A 26,291-nucleotide genomic window follows, 5' to 3' on the forward strand; every position below is an offset into this window, starting at 1 on the left:
AAGTAATGCTATAACACAGCTATAGCATTGAAGAATAATGATCTTGATAACTATATAGAAGAAAATCCAACAATACTTGAATGGTCCATTTCAGCATTTGCTTTAGTCATGAGGACAGCGCCTGTTTTTTAAGATGCTACATAAATAATCATAATGCAAATGGGGAATAGACTCAATTTACCAACCCAAAGCCAGTTTGGTATAGTGGCTAAGTACACAGACTCTTATCTGGGAGAACCAGGTTAAATTCCCCATCCTTTACATGCAAATTCTGGAATGACCTTGGGTCAGTCATAACTGTCATAACTGTTCCCTCAAGAGCAGTTTCTGTCAGAGCTCTTTCAACTACCTCACAGGGTATCTGTTGTGGGGAGGAGAAGCAAAAGGAGATTGTAAATTGCTCTGAAACTCCAAGTGAAGGATGGGGCATAAATCCAATCTCCTCCTTCTCCTGCTGTGGAATGAAACAACAACATAACTTCCACTGGTCTTTCGTTATGAGGTTAATGCATGATTTCTGTTCCATTTCACTTCTGTTAAGTATCTTGCTCCCTTAGAAAAACACGCAAGATGCAAACTGCTAGTGTTTTTACGTTTGCAAGCATCACATTATAAACTTGAAACAAAGCCTCTGACTTAGGAGATCCTAACATATTGTCCTGCAGAACTGAAACATGATTCCTTTCCAGAAGACTTCTTTTAAGAACGGTTAGAACTTTTCTTATAATTTTCAAGACCTAATAGCTGCTTCTAGTGGAATTTTCTAGTGTAACTAGGAACTTCCCAGTGGCATAGTCCTTGCAGTGCTTCTGTGGTGTATTTTGGACTTATGTGATCAGCCCAGGCAAGCCATGCATGTGATTGCTCCACTCTGCATTTACACAGCCTGTGCCTGTGTTGCTGGGCAGGTGCCATCTAATTGCCATGCAGTGCCAGCGCTAGGGGTTTTGCCACTCCAGGCAGATCCCTGCATCGTGACCCCCTTCACAAGCTCCATCAGGGAAATGATTGTGCATGTGTAATGTGATGATGTCACTAAAATGACATCATCACACAGCACAGGCGGGGGAGTGACTGGTGGCGCATGAGAGTTTCCCTTACAGACAGTATGTGGCTCTTCAGAGGCGCCTTCCCATTGCGCTGGTGAACACATTGGGAAGGCACCACTCGGCCACTTTCCCCACTAAAACAGTGCACTCTTTGGAGGCTTCCAAAGAGCATATTGCTCTGTGTAGCGCTCCTCCAATCCTGCCTTCAAGGCAGTCTCAGTGGAGTGCTCTGCTGGGGCAAGGGAGAGTAAGGGGGGCACCTGATGGTGCTCCCAAGGCAGGGTGGCACTCTGGGCAGCTACCTACCCTGCCTACTCCCACATGGCAGCCCTGTTGCCATGGCACATCTCTTAACAGTATCGTCTTTTTAAAAGCCAAGAGACTGCTGCAGCTAACTCCTGGTCTGATTGCATCCACAGTCACATACACACATGAATTACAGTTTTGAGACAAGAATGCCATTCATGCACTGACATCTGACTTTTCACACATTACAATGACAAGCATCTGGTTGATTCTCTGCAAGCTCTTTCTCCTGCAGAATTTGAGTAGGAGAAAGCAGTTGTGTAAATAAAATACACAAAGGACGGTGTGGGACGGTGGAGGGATGGTGGAGGGACGGTGGCCCAGTGGTAGAGCATCTGCTTGGGAAGCAGAAGGTCCCAGGTTCAATCCCTGGCATCTCAAAAAAAGGGTCCAGGAAAATAGGTGTGAAAAACCTCAGCTTGAGACCCTGGAGAGCTGCTGCCAGTCTGGGAAGACAATACTGACTTTGATGGACCAAGGGTTTGATGCAGTATAAGGCAGCTTCATATGTTCATATGTTCAAAGCAAAGACCCAGTTTAGCCCTGGAGCTATCTCAGAAGAACTTGAGTTTGTATGAGCTGTGGATTTCAGTATGGAACAAAAGCTGATTCCTGAATGTTAAGAGATAGGGGAAAAAAGGAAATTCAAGGAGAAAGGTTTTCCTGATATACAAGTTTTAAAATCTTCCTCTGTCCCACTGAAAAAGAACAAGCAAGAGAATTCTAGAAAACATACTTAAACATCATAAAAATATGAAACTTGTTTAGATGTATTACTGTAACTTTTAATTCAGCCAGTGTTCATCATAACAAATGGGCTGTTTTTCAAAGAGCCAAATTTTGGCAAATCTCTCAAAGAAGTAGTTCCACAACTGCCAAGAATCAGTTTCTATGTTGTTTTAGATGTAGCACGACACCAAGATTTGTTGTTAAATGAATAATCCTGGCTTATCCTCAGGCTTACATACTCCCTCCTTCTCCCCTCACATATGGTTCAATCATTAGGAATTTCCACTCTTGTGGCAAACCATAGTTTGTCATTAAGTCTGAACCCTCCAAACCAGGATTCCAAGTATTGGTTTAATCCTGTCTTGGATGGAAGTGAGCAAACCACAGTTTCAGGTTTGGGTGCAATAACAAATCAGAGAAGTCTTTCACCATCAAATTGTGCTCGAGGGGAGGAGATAGAGGAGGGTGGGGAAGGAACTCACACGGAACTCTCAGGCTTATTTACATAACAATAAACAATGGTTTGCCATTGCGTACGTCCCTGTCATGTGACTTTGGCGTATAGGTGGGAGAAGAGCAGTTTGGGTATTAGCACTTGTTTTGAAAGGGTTCTCAGAAACAATAGAAATAGAATCAAGCTACATGTGTGTGTGTATGCACTAATAAGAGGTGGAATGTTGAAGGGAGAAGCACTAGTAATATTGCTTGTCTCTTTTCTCAGAATTAGTTCCCACACAGCTACTTGCCTACCAATGGAAGGAAAATATATTGATCCTCATTTCTTTTCCCCCAAAAGCAGCAAGAGAGGAAATCCCTTTGAGGATTCAAACACCTGGCAGCAAAGATTAAGCACATTGTTTTCCTTAGCCAGTTCTCCCCCCCAGGGTACTTTTTCTTAAACAACAACAACAACAAACCAGTTGAAACTATTGTAATGATTAATTGACTAGCTGTGCAGGAGACTTGGGTTTTTCTGTCTTTTGTGCTGCTTAGTCTGTTTTTAAAATATAGATGAATGCTTTTGTGATATTGTTTATTAAATGTCAAATTGCTAATGAAATCCACTTTCAGCTGCACACAGAAAGTTGTTTTCTTAACCTCCTTCCACCAGGGGGAATACCTGCAGAACTGAAAAGCTGCCTGAGTAAAGTTGTGACATTTCTCTACCAGTAAATGTTTGCAGTATTGATGTTTTCTTGTACATTTAGCTGTATATTTCATTGCAGTTTGAAATTAATTGTAGCACAAATAATCTAACAGATCTGTAATATGTTGAAAGAGCTGCCAAGGAAGAAAGAGACTTGGCTGCTTTGCGAAGGGGCTGTGGTGGGATTGTTCCTCAAAGCATAATAATTCAGTTAAATTGCAACTCTGCAACCATCTTTCATAGCAACTTCAGACTCAGCACATACCTGGATGCAAATCTTGTGGAGCTGAAATATGGGTTTAAACACATTTATACAGATGGACAAATAGATATTTAAAGAGATCCAAGTTACATTAGGAGCAGGAACCAAGGTATATATTTAGTGGTGTGTACAAAAGGCCACAAGGCAATATAACAAGCAGACATTTAAAAACAGTAGTCATGTAAATAAACAAACATTGGTTACTCCAATCTGCACTAATGTGTTCAACTCTTTTTTTGCATCATTACCAATTATTAGGTGAACTTATTTGTTATGATAGGAGATCTAATACTGGAGATCCCAGAAATGGGAGAATTATTGTATAAGTGATTAGAGGGGGATACATGGGTCACTAACCTCGACTTTACTTACATGTACAAATGAGAACATATATGGATAGAGGGACTTTTTGTTTAGCAGATCTCAGCCACATTGCAAGCCTATAAGATATCCCATTCCAAGTTCACAAATACATATAAAATGAGTCAAATAAATCACATTAAGGTTGCCAGCACCCCCCACCCCCGGGCCTTAGGCCCCACCTCCCTCTGATGATCAGCTGGCTGGTGGGGGGACTTAACAGACACTGGACAGAGGCCCAGGTTATGTCATCCGCTAGATGGCAACATCACTTCTAGTGTGTACTAGGAGTATGCATTTGGTTTGGCCGAAACGAATATAACCCCACATACTAGCTGATTTGGCTGCATTTGGTACCTAATGGAGCCAAATCAGAATCAGTGATGTTATATGGGAACTGGATACAGCTGCCTGAATAAGAATTTGGTGGTATGAGGGGCTGCTGAATAGTGGCAGGAAAGGGGGCTTAAGGGAGTGCACTTATCCCCTTTCCTGCTGTTTCTGGGCTTTTCCTGCCTCTTCCTTTGCTTCCCTGGGATTGGGGGGAGGGGTAGATGGGTTTCCCAACAGCCAATCACACTATATGTGTGTACTGTTGCAAGGCTGGTGTTGCTGCTGGGCTATGCCAGCCAACTCCCAGAGTCCAACAGCAACTTGCAGAGATCCTTCCAGGAGTTAAAGGGCCAGAAGCCCCAACAACAGCACTCCACTGTACAGGGGCTTCCCCCACCCACTGTGATATCTTGTAAACAGGGGGCCCTGCAAGGCCACAGCCAAAGGGACTGAGTAGGGGATCCCCTGGAGCAGCAGGCACCCAAAGAGGGGATGTCACAGCCACAAAGGGTGCCAGAGATGTCTCCATTCCTGAGGACTGGAAGGTAGCTAATGTCACCCCCATCTTTAAAAAAGGTTCCAGAGGAGATCTGGGAAATTACAGGCCAGTCAGTCTGACTTCAATACCAGGGAACTGTTATTAAAGAGAGAATTAATAGGCACAGGTTTATTTGGTTTTTTTTTTAGCAGGAACGCAGTTCCAACTGGCTTGGCACAAGGGGGTGTGGCCTAATATGCAAATGAGTTCCTGCTGCTCTTTTTCTTTAAAAAAAGCCACGCATGAAACAGTGTCACTATCGGGGTGTGTGGCCTAATATGCAAATTAGTTCCTGCTGGACTTTTTCTACAAAAATAGTCCTGAGTAGGCACATTAATGAACAACAGTTATTGAGAAAGACTCAGCATGGGTTATGTAAAGGAAGATCTTGTCTCATTAGCCTCAGAGTTTTTTGAAGAAATGTGTGGACAAAGGGGGGGACAACAGATGTTGTTTACCGTGACTTCCAGAAAGTTTTTGATAAAGTTCCTCATCAAAGGCTCCTAAGTAAGCTCAAGCGTCATGGAGTAAAAGGACAAGTCCTCTTGTGGATCAAAAACTGGCTAATTAATAGGAAACAGAGAGTGAGTATAAATGGGTAATTTTCACAGTGGAGGGTGGTAAGCAGTGGGGTACTGCAGGGCTCAGTACTGGATCCGATGCTTTTTAACTTGTTCATTAATGATTTGGAGTTGGGAGTAAGCAGCAAAGTGGCTGTTTGTGGATGACACTAAATTGTTCAGGATGGTGAGTACCAGAGAGGATTGTGAGGCACTCCAAAAGGACCTTTCGAGGCTGGGTGAGTGGGCATCAATGTGGCAAATGAGGTTCAACATGGCCAAGTGCAAAGTAATGCACATTGGGGCCAAAAATCCTAACTATAAATACAAGTTGATGGGGTGTGAATTGGCAGAGACTGACCAAGAGAGAGATCTTGGTGTCATAGTAGATAACTCACTGAAAATATTGAGACAGTGTGCAACTGCAATAAAAAAAAGGCCAATGCCATGCTGGGAATTATTAGGAAGGGAACTGAAAACAAATCAGGCAGTATCATAATGCCCCTGTATAAATCGATGGTGTGGCCTCATTTGGAATACTGTGTACAATTCTGGTCACCACACCTGGAAAAAAAGATATTATAGCATTGGAAAAAGTGCAAAAAAAGGGCAACTGGAATGATTTAAGGGTTGGAACACTTTCCCTATGAAGAAAGGTTAAAACACTTGGGGTTCTTTAGCTTGGAGAAACGTCGACTGAGGGGTGACATGATTGAGGTTTACAAGATTATATATGGGATAGAGAAAGTAAAGAAATAAGTACTTTTCTCCCTTTCTCACAATACAAAAATTCATGGACGCTCAATGAAATTGCTGAGCAGTTGGGTTGGAATGGATAAAAGGAAATACTTCTTCACTCAAAGGGTGATTAACACATGGAATTCACTGCCACAGGAGGTGGTGGCAGCTACAAGCATAGGAAGCTTCAAGAGGGGATTGGATAAACATATAGAGCAGAGGTCCATCAGTGGCTATTAGCCACAGAGTATTGTTGGAACTCTCTGTCTGGGGCAGTGATGCGCTGTATTCTTGGTGCTTGGGGGGCAACAGTGTGAGGGCTTCTAGTGTCTTGACCCCACTGATTGATCTTCTGATGGCACTTGGGTTTTTTGGCCACTGTGTGACATGGAGTGTTGTACTGGATGGGCCATTGGCCTGATCCAACATGGCTTCTCATGTTCTTATGAGGTAGGAAAAATACAAAAACGGCTCTAGTGGGGATGGGGGGCCATCTGCTGAAATGGGCCTGGTTAGAACCCACAGCAGAAAGTTGGGGGGATTGGGGGAGACCATCAGTCCACCCCAGGGCCCCCAAATTCTGGAGAAGGGGGGGAAGTGTAGATAGGATGTGTGATAGTTCCATGGCTCTCCCATAGCCCCTGGGGTCCAATTGGGCGGTCAGTTCGGAAGAGCCCCACTGGAGGTATCAGGCCACCCCAATGCTGTGGGCCCACCCCCCAAAAAAATCCAGGGATTCACTGTGTAGAAGGTACAAGCGTAAGTGGGCAGGGGAGAAATGAAGCACCCAGTTTCAGGGAGCCTGAGGGTATACTGAGGGGGGGACTTACTCAGCTTGGTAGAGTACCCCCCCAAGCTCGACAGAGACATCTCCAGTTAAAGCCCAGCAGTCCGAAACCCCAAGGATCCATGCAGAAGACAGCAAAGCTCACAGATCCAGTAGCAAGTGGTGGCTACCTGAAGGGGTTCCTCAGGAGCAGTGAGCACAGTGCCAGAGGGATATGACAGAGGGAGACCCAGAGGGGAACCCCACAAAAGAACAGAGTGTGGAGACCACCGCCAGAAGCAGCCAGTGCTGTGGAAGGAGTTAGTATTTTTGCTTCATAGGGAACAATGGTGGGGTGGGGACACCCTCTTTGGGTGCTCCTAGAATCGGACCCCTTAGTCCAATCTTTTTTAAAACTTGGGGGTTCTCTGGGGAAGAGGCTCATGCAGCCTCACTGCAAATTTGGTGCCTCTCCTTCAAACCCTATCCCCCCCAGCCCCAGAGATTATACACTATGTTTTGCCATCATGAGCCCCAGAGATTTCTACCCCGTATGAGCCCTACAGAGTACTACGATTGGCGAACCAACATCTTTTGGCCATCCTTGGCTCAAAGGACGTCCAACTTGCCTTGACCAGGGCAAGGGCTTTTCTACCCTGGCCCGGACCTGGTGGAATCAGCTCCCTATGGAGATTTGAGCCCAACTGGATTTACTACCATTCTGTGGGGCCTGTAAGATGGAGCTATTCTACCAGGATTTTGGTTGAGGCAAGTGGGTCTCCTCACTTCTTTGCTACACCATCTATTGGCCTCCCCCACACTGACCTATTGATTTACCATCTCAACTATTAGATTCGGGCCAACAATTATGACATCCATATTTAATCTGTAAAGTGCCCGCATGCCTATATTGTATTTTATTTTGATCTGTTTGTTTGATTGTTTTATTTTTAGGTTTTAACCATTTTATTGTGTTTGTAATCTGCCCTGAGCCCGTCATGGGAAAGGGCAGAATATAAATTTACTAAAATAAAATAAATTAATTAACTTCAATGGCCTATAGGGTATAATGGAGCTGTATATTCAGGAATAGCTGAGTATCTCCTGAATCAGATTCGGACACAGAATCTGATATTCAGAGATATACACCCCCTTCCACAGAATATTTTAGCCCCAAATTCTCCTAAATCCAAATTTTACCAGATTTTTTTTTTTTTTTGCACACTGCTAGAGTGTACCAGAATCATGTTGGTGGGGCTGCAGTGACAATCTGGTAGTTCGACAAAACTTCAATGGTAGAAATTATTTTTACCATAGTTTTTGCCCTGATACCAGAGCCACTGCAATGCCAAAATGTGATGACATATCTTCTGGTACATGTTGTAAGTGATATTGCCACAGTGCTAGCCACATAGCCTGGGCCTCCTTCCCGCTACTAGTAAGTCCCCCTCTCCATCCCTGCTGGTTGCCAGGATTGACCTGCTGACCCTAAATCATAACTACACCCACTAGAAATAGACAGCCAAAGCCAAAGCTGGTTAAGTATAGCCTCTGCAGCAAAAAAAGAAGAAGAAGAAGAAGAGGAGTAGCAGCATTTCAAGGGAAAGGGGCTGGTGAGACAGTCACACTCAGTGAGTGGAAATTCTTCCATTCATGGAAATGCTCCAGTGGATCCAAGCCATTGTCTAGTAAGTCTATTGAATGCAAGCACTGCAGCAAATATTCCTCCCAGTCATAAGCAAATGAAATATCTTGGAAAGACAAAGCAGGGCTCTTAATACAGGGCCTACTGTAAGCTCCAGGAGGATTGGCTACATCAGGGGTGTGTCGTGTAATATGCAAAGGACTTCCTGCTACAAAAAAAGCCCTGTATTCCAGCATAAGTTTTTGTGATTCATAAGATTATTTTATTTAATAAATCTGGCAGCAAGCTTGAAAGTTTATGCTAGACTTATAATGTTGCTAGTTTTTAAGGTACCTGTGGACTCTAATTTTATTCTTCTGCTACAGACTAGCATGGTTACTCCTCTGGAATTATCAATACCTAACCAATTTTATTATGATACTTGAAAAGGAAGGCTGGTACAACTCTAAATAAAGTCCTCTAGTTTCCTTTCCCAAACACTGAAATAGACAGCTTTCTGATTGGGGCTGTGGTTTATTGTACTGACAACTGCATTCATACCTCAGGTTGTAAACACAGTTCTTCATCCAGGTAAATTTGTGTGCACAGAAGTGTGTTTCCACATGCCTATGTACCCTGACTGAGGGAACTCTACCTTGGAACAGAGGTATATTAGCTTACAATCAGTTTGAGTTTCCTACTGAAGCCAGAAGTCTACTACATATTTCCCATGGGGGAGGAGGTTATCAGAGAAATGAGCTAACCATCTATTTTTCTCTTTAGCAAAAAGAGTTCATAATTGCTATTTTCATTTGTTTGTACACAAGAAAATGGCTCCTCTGCTTCTCTACATGTACTCTTTGCAAGTTTACTCTGTGGTACAACTATCTATCGCTTGTTGTTTTCCAAGATAATACATGCCAGTTTGATGTAGTGGTTAAGTGTGCGAACCAGGCCCATAGCTATTGGGGGGGGGGGGTAGGCCACTCTATTAAAAACCCCTTCCCTCTGTAGGGCCTCTCCAAAGGAGGGCCTCCAGGACTGGAGGAAAAGGGAGGGGGGAGAGAGAGAGAGAGAGCATGAGAGACCAACAAGAGCAAGAGAGCAACAGCGAGAGAGAGAGAGTGCCAGATGAGAGAGCAACGGTGAAAGCGAGAGCGGCAGTGTGAGAATGAGAGTGACAGTGCGGGGGACAGCAAGAGAGCGAGGGGGAGAGTGACAGTGAGAGAGTAGGCGAGTGAGAGAGAGACAGTGAGGGGGAGAGTGAGGGAGCAGCAAGAGAGAGAATGAGAGAGCAACAGTGAGAGAGAGGGGAGGAGAGAGAGACAGCAAGGGGGAGATTGAGAGACCGGCCGTGAGAGAGGGAGTGAGAGAGCGACAGCAAGAGGGAGAGTGAGAGAGTCACAGCCAGAGAAAGTGTGAGAGATAGCTGGGACTGGGCGGGCTGTCCACTGTAGGGAAGAAGCAGCCAAGCCCCACAGCTGCCCCCCCAATCTTTTTTTTATCTCCGAGGTCCTTCCACCCCAAATTTTCTGGCTACAGGGCTGGTGCAGTCTCCTATCTGTGTCAGCCGTAGCTCTCACAGAGCTGTCCTTGAAAGGGCAGCTTCTGAGAGAGCTCTCTTAGCCCCACTTACCTCACAGGGTGTCTGTTATGGGGGAGGAAGATAAAGCAGATTGTGAACTGCTTTGAGACTCTGAGATTCGGAGCAGAGGGTGGGGTATAAATCCAATATCTTCTTCATCTCTAGTCTTCCATGTTTTTCCTGAAATCAAGATACTCTGCCAGTGTAAAAGAGCCACTATTTGAGATGCAGCAACAGAATTCCATTAGACTATGCAATGGTATTGCACAGGCCACTGAAACATCCCATGTTCATTGTTTGCCTGATATTCTGGACCATTCCAACAGAAGTCATGATGAAGATAGTAAGATGAAAAATGGTATTATTGCATGGATGAAAATCTAGTTGAAAAACAGTTGATTGTTGGATGCATTTACAGAACAGTGACATGACTTGATTTCTCTGACTGGATATATCACTTTGAATTTCCTAATATGTTGTTTGACGAGTAGTCAGGGTCTTGTCAAAAGAATGTCAACAGTTATTAGTAGCCATAGATTCCTCCCGCCAAGAACTGGCAATGTATTGTTCTCTTCCCTTTCCTTTGCTTTCCTCAAAGTAGATCAGAATTTGCAAGTGATGTGCATTACAGGGTAGATGAGTATTTAAGACTACTTTCCTTGGATTATGTCCTATTGAAATCTGAGCAATTATCTTCTGAGCAGACACAATAAGGTTGTGTTGTAGTTGTACAATTATACAATAAAGCCAATGAATTTCAGTCAAGATAACACAAGTGGTCACTTTTAAAAACAAAGACAAGCCTTTGGAGACCAAGAAGCATGCCTATGCTTCTGGTGGTGGTACAAATCACTGAAGAATATGCCATGCTATGAAATGATTCACACTGTAAAAAAAAATCTTGGATATTTTTTGTTTGAAAGGCTGAGCACCTTTTCATCTTGCTGAAAGCCTTTGAATGTTGTCTGAGACTTGAGTATTGTGGGGTATGGGAGTATTTTCTGCTGGACTTGATTAAAGCAGTATGAATTCAGCTAAGTTATGAGCTGTTGAGCACACATATGTATGGCTCAACTTGGTCAGCTAACACTCAAGAAGCTGATTTCAAGGCTGTTATGTTAGCAGAATGCTGGCAAGCAACTTTTCATCACTGTTAATAATCTAATTTGGCACTGCCAATAAGGGTTAATAATACTTGCCAGGTTTTTAAAAAAGAGACACACAATTTTGAACATTCAAAGTTTCAAATAGTTTTTGTAAAAATAAAATGAATATGCAGTATCTAAGAACAGCCTTTAGGAATTTATTTTTATGGCTATTTCTTATCTATAGATATACACAATAATAAAAGGAAAACTTCATAACCTGTGCTATGTACTGATAAATGGATTTTCTGCCTTGAAACAACAGATATTAGTTTCAGTGTAGCTGAAGATTTTTGTCAGGTGTTTGCTGACTCCTGGGGTTGTTCTACTTGGGCATTTGTCTGTTTATTTCCTGCCTTTTTGTTGGACAGTCAACCTCAAGATAGCTAACAATATAAGCCACTAAAACAATAAATCATCAAAAAATAAACAAGCCCCAGAAAACAACAGGATAAAACATTAGCAGTAAATTAGAGCAGAAAACAAAACCAGTTCTTAATAACAAAAGCTACCAATAAACTGTGCCAAAAGTATAAATGCTATAGCACTTATACTAGCAAAGAAAACAGAAAATAAAATGATACCAAGAGAAACCTTTAAAAAAAATCCCAATTAACTTAGAGGATACAACTATTAAAGACTTTCTGTGCCTCAGGTTGCCAACTGACTGGAGAAAAAAGTGTCCTGTCCTTATAAAAGAGGTTTAATGGGATGATATTTACTAGGCGATGATAGATCCAGATGGGTAGCCATGTTGGTCTGAAGCAAGTGAATAAAATTGGAGTCCAGTGACACCCTTAAGACCAACCAAGTTTTACTGAAGGTATGAGCTTTCATGTGCACTCATAAGCACATGAGAACTCATACCTTGTATAAAACTTTGTTGGTCTTAAAGGTGCCTCTGGACTCTAACTTTATACTTGGTGGTGATGTTTGTCTCCACGCAATGAACTTCAACTGACCATTTCCACTAGGATTGCCAAGTCTAATTCAGAAAATATCTGGGGACTTTGGGGGTGGAGCCAGGAGACTTTGGGGCAGAGCCAGACTTTCCCATTTCCAAAATAAATGCATAAAAATACAGCAGTGCAGTTCACCTGAATAGTCACCATTTCCTCATCCTCCAATAGCTGCAATTCTAGTAAATGAAAGTGTAAACACACAAAATGCAGCCAAAATGCACAGAGTTTGCAAGCTCACATTTTTGTGATCTCACTGGGACTTTACTCACAGGAACTGCTGTTCTTCAGTCTAACAGAGGCAAACAAATGAGAGAGAGGTGGAGTTTTCCTCTATCCCATAAACAGGCTCCTATACAAAAACTCTGAAACAATGCAAAACAAGCACACAGACAGACACACACTATTACTGTCTCCCCTACAAAGACTTCTGAAAAGTACTCTCTCTCTGGGTCTGGTTCCTCCACAATGACATCTGACAATTACAGGGCTATGCTGCTCTCTCTCACACACACTCTTACTTACTGTGAATCGAAAGCAAAACAAACGGAGGCTCTGCTTCTGACCCTTCCCCATGAAGTACTTCCTGCTGCCTGCTCAATTTTAAAATGGAACCTGTTTGCAGGTTTCTTAACCTGCGGGAGATCTAGAGGTACTGGTGGCTGTGGGGGTGTGGATTCCCCCCGCCAGCCAGCTGGCTGGGGGTGGGGGGAAGCCTGTAAAACCAGGGGATCCCCCACTGGGACCTGGGGATTGGGAAGCCTAATTTCCACACACTGAGCTTCTAATAAGAAGGCAAGGCATATTTCTCCAGGCCTGCTGGCAACTCTAAAATAGATAAACTCAGGGGCAGGGTCTCCTTGTGCAAAAGCAACTCTGGGAGGACTGGGCTATGCATGAGTGCCTATTCACTTTAAAAGTGTGTGTGGAAGTTATTTTTTTTTAAATAGAAACAAAGAAGTAGATAAAGGAGGCCTACTCCCTCCTTCATCTCATATAAGCAGGAATAATTTATTTTTCTTTAAAAGTGCCTGTTTGCTCTGTGATGGATAGGGGCCAACAAGTTAGATTATCCAGAGACTGACAGAAAACAAACCCCGGCTTAAAAAAAACAAAACAAAAAACAAAACCTCTGAACTGAACAAAGCAGAAGGTTCATATCTGTGAATGTGGCATCTTTTCCCTAAAAACCACCATGCCTAATCTGCCAAGGAAAGTTTAAATTGTTTGTAAAAGTGGAAGGATTTGTCTTTTCTGTTCACATTTTGGTGGAAACTGGGGTTGCCAACATTCTGGAGAAGAAATGTCCTGTCTCTTAACAGAAGTGTAATGGGATGTTATTTACCAGATTATGTTAGTTTCCTTGTCACAAAAAATGCAGAATATTTCTACTGGTTGCCTAAAAAGGAGTGGGGGCGTTATTAACTGAGAAGTTCATTTTAATTGGGTAGGAGGAATTATCAGTGATAATATTTTTCTCATTGAAACAAACATAAATGGCTACCAAACTGAACATGGGACATAATAATACCAAAAAGTCTGAACTTTTTTTTAATGAGTAAGATGAGCCAAAGCAGAATCTGAATAGAATTTCTGAATACATCCCTGCCATGAAGCTTATATTTAAAAACTGCATCTGCTTATCAAAAATCTCTCAGATGTTTCCTTTCATTTGAAGTGGTTTTGTGCTTTGAACTAAACCTTAAGAGGAAAATTGCAGTGTAAGCATTATTACCTGGCCTTCTTGAGATATCAAAAAATAAACACTTTAGGTGACCTTGCCAAAGTACTTGTTCTCCTAACACATCTCAGAAACACTTGGATCATATGCTACATAAGCACAACTATTTTATTGTTCTTGATCCAAAATAACTTTCCAAGAGTTTCCCATAGGATAGAGTTACTCATATGGGATATAAATCAGAATAAGGAGTAAAATATTTTCAGGGAAGAGCACAGTAAAAAAGAAAGAAAGAAACATGACAGGTCATGCCAGCTCATTTCAGAATTATTCAAGCACAGAAAACATGCATGATCACTTTGTTGTGCTATGTATGGCTAAGCCAAAGTCAGATTGGCAGTGACATTGAGTTAGATCACCTCAACTTTGAGAGTAATGCAAGGGATGTTTGTAACTTTGCAATGCACAGAAACACAAACACCTTTGATGTTATTGTCTGTATGCTCCAAGACATCCTTTGATGGTGTACGATTGCTACTTGGACATAGTTAAGGATGCCAACCTCCAGGTAGGGACTGGACATCTGGAATTACACTTGATCATCAGACTGCATAGATAACTTATTCATTATTGTTTGCTTACATCTAAAGTAAAGTAAAGTAAGTAAAGTAAAGTAAATTTTATTCTTATATCCCGCCCTCCCCCGCCAAGAGGCGGGCTCAGGGCGGCTCACAGACATGGCAAGCCATGATTTGGTTAAAACAGATAACAATAATTTAAGATATGGTTCAGTTACATAAGTTAATTAAAGTTTAAAAATATAAAAATAGATAGAAATAGGTGCTGTACTTCTATCAGTCACAAATTACACATTGTCATACATCAGTTTCAATTATACATAAGGTGGCTAAAGTAATGTAATGTAATGTAATCTAATGTAATCTTGTGTGTGATCTCATCAATAGAAGCTTTTTTTGCAATGTATGATGGGTGACTACACCATGTGCATTGTTAATGTAGAGGAACAGTATTGAAACATACAAATAATAGAATTCCAATGCTCTACAGAATTTGGAAATGGAAACCGAAATGCTGGAGGATTCTTAATTTATTTATTATTTATTTATTACATTAAGCTTATATCCCGCCCTCTCCGCAAGCGGACTCAGGGAGGCTCACAACATTACATTACTACCATTAAAACCAATAAAACATATAAAACATAATTACATATTTAAATTATTTAAAACCATTTAATGGTGCTGTGTTAATACAGTACAATATAGGCGGTTCTAAAAATTCTGTGGTGACCACCAGTACTCTACTTGGTGCTCTATAAGATGTTCAGTGGCAGCTCTCTCTCAGTTAGATATCGAAGGCCTGTCGAAACAATTCGGTCTTACAGGCCCTGCGGAACGTAGGCAGATCCCGCAGGGCCCTTATGGCCTCTGGGAGAGTGTTCCAGAGTTCTGGCGCTGCCACCAAGAAAGCCCTGGTTTGTGTCATATGCAACCTGGCTTCTTTTGGTCCTGGGATGGACAGTAGATTTTTTGTCCCTGAACGTAGTGCTCTCTGGGGAATATACGGAGAAAGGCAGTCCCACAGATAGACAGGTCCCTGACCATAAAGGGCTTTAAAGGTCAGTACCAACACCTTGAACTCAGAACACAACAGGAAGCCAGTGCAGCTCTTTCAGCACCGGCTAAATGTGCTCCCATCGAGGGAGTCTCATTAACAGCCGTGCCGCAGCGTTCTGCACTAGCTGTAGTCTCTGGGTTAGCGTCAAGGGTAGCCCCATGTAGAGAGCGTTACAGTGATCTATTCTTGAGGTGACCGTGGCATGGATCACCATTGCTAAGTCGTTGTGCTCCAGGAACGGGGCCAGCTGCCGCACCCACCGAAGGTGAAAAAAGGTGGATCTAACAGTGGCTTCTACTTGGGCCTCCATTGTGAGGGAGGACTCAAGGAGCATGCCCAAGCTCTTGACCTTAGGGGCCAGTATTAATGGCACCCCGTCAAGAGCCGGCAGACAAACCTCCCTCCCCGGGTCACCCCGACTCAGATAGAGAACCTCTGTCTTCGTCAGATTCAGCTTCAGCCGGCTCAGCCTGAGCCAAGAAGCCACAGCTTGAAGAGCCAGGTCTAGATTTTACGGGGTACAGTCGGACTGGCCGCCCATCAATAGATAGAGCTGGGTGTCATCTGCATATTGATGACAACCCAGTCCATACCTCCTGACAATCTGGGCAAGGGGGCGCATATAGATGTTAAATAACATCAGGGATAGGACCGCTCCCTGTGGCACCTCACAGCTGAGAGAGTGCCTCTGGGATACTTCCTCCACTATCACCACCCTTTGCCCCCGATCTTGGAGAAAGGAGGTCAACCACTGTAAGGCGGACTGTGGAGAAACACCATCTTAGAGTGTTGGTGCTTCATTGGCAGGGGTCAGTAAATCCCTCAGCAGGCTTTGTAGCCTCCCTCACTCCCCCCTCCCTTCCAGAGCCAAACCAACAACTCTAGGGGGAAAGTCTCCTAAAGAGGCAGGAAGTGCTTTTGTTCTTTGCATGTGCTAGGCAGGAAGGGAAGCCAGATTTGAACTGGGGCTCCAGCGAGCATGTGGTGAGCATGGAGGCTCCTGCCTGGGAGGCCCCAGGCAGGCAGACCAAGTAAGTAATTCTCAAGACAGGACAAGTTTAGACCAGGGACAGTAGAAAGCGTTTATAAACACCTTTCCTTTGTCATGCTGTTTGCTGTGCTGTGCTACTTTTTTAAATGCAACTGTTTTTGTTTTGTTTTTCTTTCCCTATCTTTTTCTCTTTTTGAATAAATATATTTTTACTGTTTAAATGCTGGCAGTCAAACTCTGTACCACATAGATCCCCAGACCGCTTTAGACCACGCTGTTTTCAAGAAGGGGGCCCCGGGGAAGGGGGAAGGCATGCAGTTGGATAAGGTGCCAATCCTCCAGGGGTGCCCCAAAGAAGTGCTGAGGTCTCTGTGAAACCCAAGTACAGGGTGGCAGAGGACCTTGAGGCCTGGCCTCATAGCTGGAGAGGGGGATTGGGAGTCCTGTTCCTCTCAATCTGAACCCCGGGACTGAGCAGGTGGTGGCAGCGAGCCCAAGGGGCAGGAGGAGAAATAGCTCCCTCCAGGAGTTGGCGACTCAATAGGGAGCTGACGGGACCGGGTCTGAAGGCAGAATCGGGCCGGTCCCGCCACACGGACCCCTGAATCCCCACATTGGCAAGGTGGCTAGTCAGTAGCTGATGGTCAACCGTATCAAAAGCAGCTGACAGATCTAATAACAACAGCACCGCTGAGCCACCCCGGTCCAGATGTCTTCTCCCTCTTTGTACTGTAATACTATATTTCTCCCAACAATATTCATTAATGCATTAGTGCTACTTTGAAAAAAAATCAGGTAATTTGGAAATCAACAAAGAAATCTTGTGAGAAATTTGGATGAGAATTTTGGAACAACCCTAGCCCCAAATTAAGAATATCCTCTTCTTACTCACAGAATGCAGTTAAGCAAGTGGGCTGTCTCAGAAAACTCGCAAGTTTCCTCTCATTGACTTTTTGACTGCTAGATCCTGTCTTGCATGGCTATCTTGCACAAATATCTACATGGCAAAAAAAGAGGGCACAAATGATGCACTATGCTAGAAACAGAAAGGAGCTCAGACCCCATCAGCTAGATGATTTTTTCTGAAGTATTTTGCTTTATTCATCATCATTTTTCTTTTGATAATATTTAGTTTTCTTTAAAATCCAGTTTCTTTAAAATCCAGATCTCTGTAGAAGATTTCACCATGCCATTTGCATTATAAAGCTAATATTAAATTTCATTTTGTAAAAAAAAGAAGCCAACTCTCTCTACTTCTTGCAACCATGTGAAGAGGGAAAATGTTGGGAGCAATAATTTGCTTATTTTAAAAGAAATAAAATCACTCCTGCCCTCATGCCCATGACTATAACAATGACAGTTATAGGTATGATAAGAAATGAAAAAATATAGGCAGGTTTTCTGGGTTTTTTAAAAAAGTAAGTACCACATATCTAATGAATATTGCTGGGAGAAATATAGTATTACAGTACAAAGAGGGAGAAGAAATATGACCTTTTGGTGAACTTTTCAGCCTTCGGGAAAATAAATTTAAAACCTTTTAGCTGAGAAGGTTTTTGGCATGAGCCTGTTGTCTCTGATCACAACTGTTTCTGTAGATAGCTTTGAACACACAGACAAATAGACACACTCTCTCTCTCCTGGAACTCTGAACCCCAGGGGGGTCTTTATGTTGTGGCTTCATTTGCTGTACCCTGTGTCAGATCCAGTACATTTCTGTGGGCTGGATCAACTCTGAGCCAGATTCCCACCCCCCATAGTGCCCTCTGCCTTCCCCTCTATCCTGCTACAAAATGCCTTGGAAGGGTGAGGAAGAGGCCATGGTAACTGAAGTAGAACAGAAAGCAAATGCTTTAGTACCACTCTCTGATGATATATGGTTTTGTCTGCTACCAATTGTCACAAATAGTTAAGGTGAACAATTTATAGCTCTGTAGCTCTTGCTTGCCCCATTAGACTTCCAGCTTTGTCTTCTGTCTGGCTAGTTTCATTATTGCTGTCTGTTTTCACAGGAGGGGGGGTGGTTCAAAATATTCTCTTTCATTGACTTTAATGTCTATGGGACAGAGTTCTCATATTATGGCAATTTTCCCCATGTTTCAAAGAGTAAATTACTAATGACATCACAGAGGTGAGGTGTATAGGATCTATGTCTTTGTCTACGGAGATAGACCACTGAAAATCCTTTGGTTAATAATGGATTTTATTATAGCATAGGTTTCAAATAGTTACATCTCAATCAAACAATTTCAAGCATACAAGAGGAATTACAAAAGAGGTTAGCTGAATAAGCAGGATGGGGGAGGGTGATACAATACCTAGATCTTTGCAAGGCAGGCTCAGTCAGAGGAAATGCAAGACCTCTGGAGGGATATTTCTCTTGAGAGGAAGGGGGGTGAGGGTAGGAAGGGGGTGGAGAAAGGAGAGGATGAAGGGATTCCCTTTTTCCTTCCTTTTTCTTCTTCTGCAACCAGGATCCTCGAACCCTACGCTGCGCTGCGCTACGCTAAACCTGACAGGTTGGGTTGTCTGTTTTCTAGGGTAAATTACGTCACATCACTCAATTAACCTACCCAATGAGGGAGCAGAGTGTCACAACAATGGAAAGTCGGGGTGTCCTATGTGTAATATCCAATCAGAGACCATTCGTATCATAGATCCATACCCCAACATAGGCATTTTAATTACACTGGCCAAATGACTTTATGGCCTTGTTTTTCCCAAAACTGGTTCCTTTGAAGCTCCCCAAAAGTGATAGATTTCTCTCTTAGTGTCAACCATGGATGGGCATCCATCAAGTGGTCAGGGGACTGAATGACTTTGGTGGCCTTAGCAATTAATTAAAGAAAAATAGAGACTTTGTTAAAAGTCAAAATTGTGAGATCAGTTTACAGGTTATACCACACATTCACAACAAGAGGAGTACCTAACCTTTAACCTTTGTGTTCCTGATGCCTTGTCCTGAGGATTACCAGATACAAGCCATTTATTTGTGTTGGAGGTTTCTTGGGTCAATCTTATTTCCTTATGCTTTGATAACAGGACTTTTAAAAGGTTGCCAAAAGAGTGGAGGAATTTTTATGGCAGTGCCCACATTTGTCACTCTCTGAGCCCGAAACTTTTTCATTCCCAGGAGCAGAAAGATGGACGCTTCTCAACCTTTCAGCTGGCATCATGTTGTTCTGGCTTGTGAACCAGAATCACATTACAGACCTGCTTTGGGTCAAGAAGGAACTGGATTTGTCTCCCTTATGTGCAAGAAAGACCATTCCAATTCAAATGGGCATTGCTGTATCCAATTAATATTCTAGGGTTACATTGCAATATCACATTCCAGGGGTGCATGGCTTGGGAATAAGTACAGGGGTGTCTTCCTGGGTATCACATCACTTGCATATATCCCTGGGTCAGTCAGACCTAGCCACAATGATCTATGCCTTAGTTACATCTAGTCTTGACTACTGCAATGCAGTCTACTTAAAGCTACCCTCGAAGAGTGTTTGGAGGCTACAGCTAGTGCAGAATGCTAGTCAGGCCCAGTTATTGGGAACCTGTGACCCCAATATTATAGCAATTACACTGACTACTGATGCACTTCGAAGCCCAATTAGTTCTGGAATGGGGAAAAGGCAATGTCTTACACAAATGTCAAGGAAGCAGGGATGGGGGAGGGGGAATATATTCTTAGAAGTCTGAGGGTGTGAGGAGGAGGAGGAGATTGGATTTATACCCCACCCTTCACTTGCAGTCTCAGAGGTGTTTACAATCTCCTTTTCCTTCCCCTTCCCAAAACAGATACCCTGTGATGTAGTTGGGACTGAGAGAGCTCTGAGAGCAACTGCTCTTGAGAGAACAGCTCTGACAGTTATGACAGACCCAAAGTCACTCCAGCAGTTTCATCCACAGGAATTGGGGAATCAAACCCATTTCTCCCAAATAAGAGTCCACACACTTAACCACTACACCAAACTGAGCAAGGAGAACTAACTCTATCCACTTCTGTATCTCAAATATCTGAAATATTTTGCTGCTGGCCAGGATCCAATACCAGAAGTATGAGAAAAATGCTGAAACTAACTGCATGTAGACAAGCAACACAATATTTGTAGAATTGGTAGCAGACAAGGATTTAGCTTCCTTTACCAATGCATTCTATTATCTAAAATAAACCTCTATAGTGCCCTTCTTAAGTATCCTGGGAAAGGAAGAAAACTCACACAGGTTTCAATTCTGTGCCCCATTTGAGAATGTTAACATGCCTCCCAAATGGGGCATTTTTTCCAAACTGCCAGAAATATGGTAGAGAAGATCAACCCAGGGATCAAATTTTTGAAACCTGCATCTCAATTGGGTAGGAAAGTATGTATCTAGAAATGTGCTTCCCACGGAAACCAAATGTAAGTTAATAATGTACTCTTAACTGGTGTAATCTATAGACATAAAACTGGTTTCATGTTGGGAAATCCCAGCTCCCTCATTCGTTGGGATTGGGTGAGACTGCACTGCATCAGCAATTGGATAATGAAGCCTCCGTCACCAGACTGGCTTTCCTATTGGCTCAACTCAGTGTCTCCCCACTGTAGACTGTGAGATGTTCCCCCAACTGCTAAAACAAATTTGTCTCAGACAGAGACACATCTCTGACGCTTCTCCAGTATCTTCTGCAATCTTTGGGTTTCCTATTGGCTCTACTCAGTGTCACCTGCCCCACTATAGACTGCCAAATGCTCCCCCAGTCACCAAAATGAACTTGCCACAGACAGAGACACATATCTGCTGCTTGTCCACCATTTCCTGCAACCATCTGTGGCAAAAATTTGGCCCCTTCCACTTCACAGCAAAAAAGGCGCAAAGACACTCTGAAGCCCAAGTTTGAGGCCTTCAGCTCCTGCAGCCTAACTTTGACATGGCTGCCAGCTACTGCCCTCTGCCCCAAGCTTACCCCTGGCCCTGCTGGGAGTGTTTTGTGCCCCCTGGGAAGTGCTAGCCAGAGTCTTTTGCTAGGCAACCCAGGGTACTTTTCTCAGTAAAGGGGGAGGCCTAAGGCGAATAGAATCGCATACAGTCCACCCTTCAAAAGCAGTGATTTTCTCCAGGATGGGGAGAGAGATGTGTTGTCTGTAGTTCAAGACACCTTGGGCTGCCTTGATGCTACCAGCAATTTCCTCCCCAGGAATCACTGTTACCAATCTCCAGGTGAGGGCTGGAGATCACTCAGAACTACTCTCCAGATGACAGACCATCAGCTCCCCTGGAGATGGGAGACAGAGTGAATGCCTTGGGAGAGTGGGAAGACAGCAAGGCTGGGGGCATTAACCCAGAGGCCTTTAGTAGTTGTTGGGGAATTACTAAGGTGTTCCCTCCTGGGGAACTACTGTTGCCAGTCTCCAGGTTAGTACTGGAGAGCACTCAGAATTACAACTGTTCTCCAGATGTAACAGATCAGCTCCCATTGAGGTGGGGGGAGGGGAGAGTGAATGCCTTCACTTGGGTGGGTGAGAAGACAGCAAGGGTGGGGAGGCACTAACCCAGAGGCCTTTAGTGATACTTTTCCAGGTTGGTGAGAAATTCCTGGAGATTCTGTGGTGGAGTTTAAGGAAGGCATACAATTTAGGGCTTCAGAGTGGGGTCTGCCAGATACAGGTTCTTGCTGTGGAAGCTGACTGTGTGACTTCGGAGCAGTCACGGGCTTCCAGCCTAACCTGCCTCACAGGGTTGTTGTTCAGATCAAAGAGGGGCAATGATGTAAGCTACTTTAGCCCTACACACACACACTGTGAAGAAAGACTGTTCTTTTCTTATGTAAAGGCCGCAGGGAGAGGGAAGGCAATGGAAACGTGAAGTCCGAGGTGCAGGTAAAGGGATGGCTCCACCTGGGGTTGGCTATCCTATGCCTGGCTGCTTGCTATTGTTCAGCAGCAGCCCCCCATGACAGCCACTGTGGCATGGGAGTTAAGGCTTCAGAGCAGGATCTGTCAGACGCAGCTTCTTGCTATGGAATCTGCCTGGGTGATTTTGGACCAGTCACAGACTCCCAGCTTAACCTGCCTCACAAGGTTGTTGTTCAGATCACATGGGGGGAAAGGAGAATGATGTAAACAGTTTTGGTCCCCCCCCCATAGTGAAGAAAGGCTGTCATTTTCCTATGTAGAGGCTGAAGGGAGGAGGAAGGCGATGGAAACCTGAAGTCAGAGGCAGATAAAGAGAAGAAGATAGGGTTGCCAACTCCAGGTTAGAAAATTCCTAAAGATTTAAGGGGTGGGGCCTGGAGAGGGTGGAGTTTGAGGGGGTGGGACCTCAGACAAGTACAATGCCATCTCCTCCTGGGGAACTACTGTTGCTAATCACTCAGTATTACAACTGTTCTCCAGATGGCAGAGATTAGCTCCCCTTGAGGTGGGGAGGGAGAAGAAGAAGACATTGGATTTATATTCTGTCCTCCACTCAAAGAGTCTCAGAGAGGCTCACAATCTCCTTTATCTTCCTCCCCCCACAACAAACAACCTGTGAGGTGGGTGGGGCTGAGAGGACTCTCACAGCAGCTGCCTTCACTTGAGTGGGTGGGAAGACAGCAAGGGTGAGGGGCAACTCAGTCAGAGCCTCTTTCTAGAGCCCGCTGTATTTTTTCTCCACAATGGGCCTTATTCCTAGTAATAATAATAAAGGAAACAAATCCAACCCAAATAAACTTTTGGTGCACAGTTGTAGCAGTAATCATTATTTGACAGTTCTGACATTTTTCAATCAGCTTTTGATGGTATTCAATACTGTCAGGCGTGGGTTCATTGAAGCTCACAAGAAAGCAGACTTAGTAATTTAAAACAAAGTTGCGTTTATTGGATACTTCAGAGTTACTTCAGCATGATAGGTATTGGAACTGATGGAGATCAGTTCTAGCTATTGGCATTTATTCTTCTACATCAAAGCAATGGTTTCTACCCCCTAATTCCCAAAACAAAAGGTTACTTTGCATGTGAGATCTTTCCCAATGCTCCCCCCCCCCTTATCTCTTCCGCTGGTGGTTCCAATTCCCAGCGCCAATGTCCTTGGGGCCTCCAGGGAGGAGGTGAGAATCTGGCGCACACTGTCTACTTCAAAGGGACCTTGGCAACCTTTGATATTCTTGGGAAGTTGTTTCCTACTCTTCCCCCCTCCCTCCTTGTTACCCCGCTTCTATGTTAGTAGGCCTCTCTAGCAGCATTGAATATGATTAGTAACAGTATTGATTGGCATCATAAATGAACAGAGCCTGACACAATACTATGAAACAGCAATCAAGATATGACAAAAAATGGTTTGTGAAAGAAAGCATTTCTTCACACGATGTGTAATGACAATGCCTTGTGAATCTCACTGATATGGGATATAATAATAATAATAATAATAATAGATTTTATTTATATCCCGCCCTCCCCGCCTAGGCAGGCTCAGGGCGGCTAACAACATGTCCATACAACAATTATACAAACTTTTAAAATCAACATTAGTCTTAAAAACATTCTGGTTTAAAATTGACAATAAATTAACAATAGGCATTCCTGGTGCTATTCTATCAGTTGGCATGATGGCGAAAGTCACTGAAGCGAATCCATCAATCAATATGGTGATAGGAATCCAGCAATGACTATTAGTTATGTTGTCTGAATGGGGTTTCCATGTTCTGGAAGGCAGGATCATGAGCAGACACTGATGTGGATTTTCCAGGGCATCTGATTGGCTATTGTGGGAAACAGGATGCTAACTAGATAGATTCATTCAGTAGATGATCTGATCCAACAGGACTCATGGGGTGTTCTTCAGATAAGACACTCAAACCAACAAAAAGTATTTGATAGATTACTTGTAACAAATTAATATGTTTTATATCAACCATTTATTTAGCTGATTGAAACAAGTGAATTTCAGACTCTAATCTGAAATTTTCATTCTGAAATCTGAATCAAGAATTTTGAGAATGAAGTTTGACAATGGTATCTGAAGTTTGGCTACTGATGTGTTTTGAATTTGTTTTTCATTGCAGGCTATGCCACCTGGATATTATATACATATACACACAGAAAATGTAAGGTAGGGAAGGGATTTGCCAAGTAAATTGGCAGTCTCCTATTCATTTTTGTTTTATTTGTGGTAATTGATTCCATTCTCAATGTTGTAAAATCATTTGGCTATACATTTTAATCCGGGATGTTTGTTATGAAAATCTTTTTGATTATTCAAAATATTTTCATGGTTTTGATGCAACAGGGCAAAAGCAATATCTCAAAGCAATATTCAGTATGCCAGAATTCACTTTGCTAATTCAGTCTATGCCCCTGTGGCAACATGGAAGTAAGTGGGCCAGGGGATGTGGTGGGAGTTTGTTGACTCTCTAAGCCATTCCAGCCTGGGAATGTCCCCAACAGCTGTGGAAAGTTACACCACTGGGCCTCTCCTTTGACCTTTTTAAACTAAATGTAATATCCCTCTGCATGTAAACTGATTAAATCTAGCATGTTACAACTCAATAAATGGAGCACTGACTGTGGATCTTGAATGGCATGCTCTCTATATTATTTGAGTTGCTCAATCGTGAAGACTCTACCTGCTTACTGTATGATCAAATAGCGACATCTGCCTCCCATTCCCCAGTTGTTGGCACCCTGTTCTGATTCACCTTTGAATTGGAGTTATTAGACACCAGGGGAAGTCCAGTCTTTATGAATGTTAGCACTTTCACCCCACATTTCCAGATGTCTGAACTTCCCTGTGGTGAACCCTGTGGTGAACTCAAGCTGCTCGGGAAGACTGAACTTTCCTGTCCCTTTCCACCCCACCCCCCTTTTGATCAGGTAGCGATGTGCACATCTATAGACATAAAACCGGTTTCATGTTGGAAAATCCCACCTTCCTCATTCGTTGGGACTGGGTGGGACTTCACTGCATCAGCCATTGGCTGACACTCTGTCTGTCACCACTTCCCACTACCATCGGATAGCCTCGCTATGACCCACCTACTGCCGGCCATACAAGGCCAGAACCTATCATAAGGCCACTGACCTTTGAGCAAGACAGTTCTCTACTGAGAGGTTCTCCTGGAGCCTTTCTGATTACTATTGCCTCTCCTCAGGGCCTGTTGTTTGAAGTCTGGGATAGTCTGCCCCCCCCCCCCCCACACACACAAACAAAGCTGCTGCGAAGCAAACAATAAAGCAAACAGTAAACTGTGAGAGATATGTTAACAGTCTTACCTCAGAGACAGCAAACTCTTCTCTGTGTCCCCTCTGTCAACCAGTCTCAGAAAGGGCTACAGAGCTACTGTGGCCCTATGAAAGACCTCCCAGCACATGCAGCTTCACACAAGGCCACACAAATAGCCAGGGAGGCAAAGCCCCACTTATATTCCCCCAGGGAAGTGTTAGCCAGAGCCTGTTGCTGGGCAACCCAGGCTGCTTTTCTCAGTAAAGGAAGAGGCCTTAGGTGAACAGAATAGCATACAGTCCGTTCTCCAGTAGGGTTGGCGCAAGAAGCCTCATACTGAGCTGTAGCCGATGTGAAATTGCTGTTGGAGACGCTGTGTCCCCTTTTTAATTTTTTTTTTAAATTATGTAAAGAATCTATATAATTGAATCAATATTGGTCCCAGGTCTGATGAAGACTGGAAAGAAACAAGTACTTCATCGATTGGCTTGTCACCACACTACTTTGGGACTTGAATATACATGTTTTGGACATTTGGACTGGTTTCTATATATTTCTTAGTAAATTGGTCACTAGCTTGAATTTTTTGTTGTGTTTTATAGTGACCTCTCTCGGATTGTATTCAACCCCAGTTGGGGGCAGGAGATCCTTTGGTTTGGAGGCCCTCCCCCCGCTTCAGGGTCATCAGAAAGTGTGTGTGTGT

This window comes from Heteronotia binoei, chromosome 2 (genome assembly GCF_032191835.1).
Source record: "Heteronotia binoei isolate CCM8104 ecotype False Entrance Well chromosome 2, APGP_CSIRO_Hbin_v1, whole genome shotgun sequence".
NCBI classification, from domain to species: domain Eukaryota; kingdom Metazoa; phylum Chordata; class Lepidosauria; order Squamata; family Gekkonidae; genus Heteronotia; species Heteronotia binoei.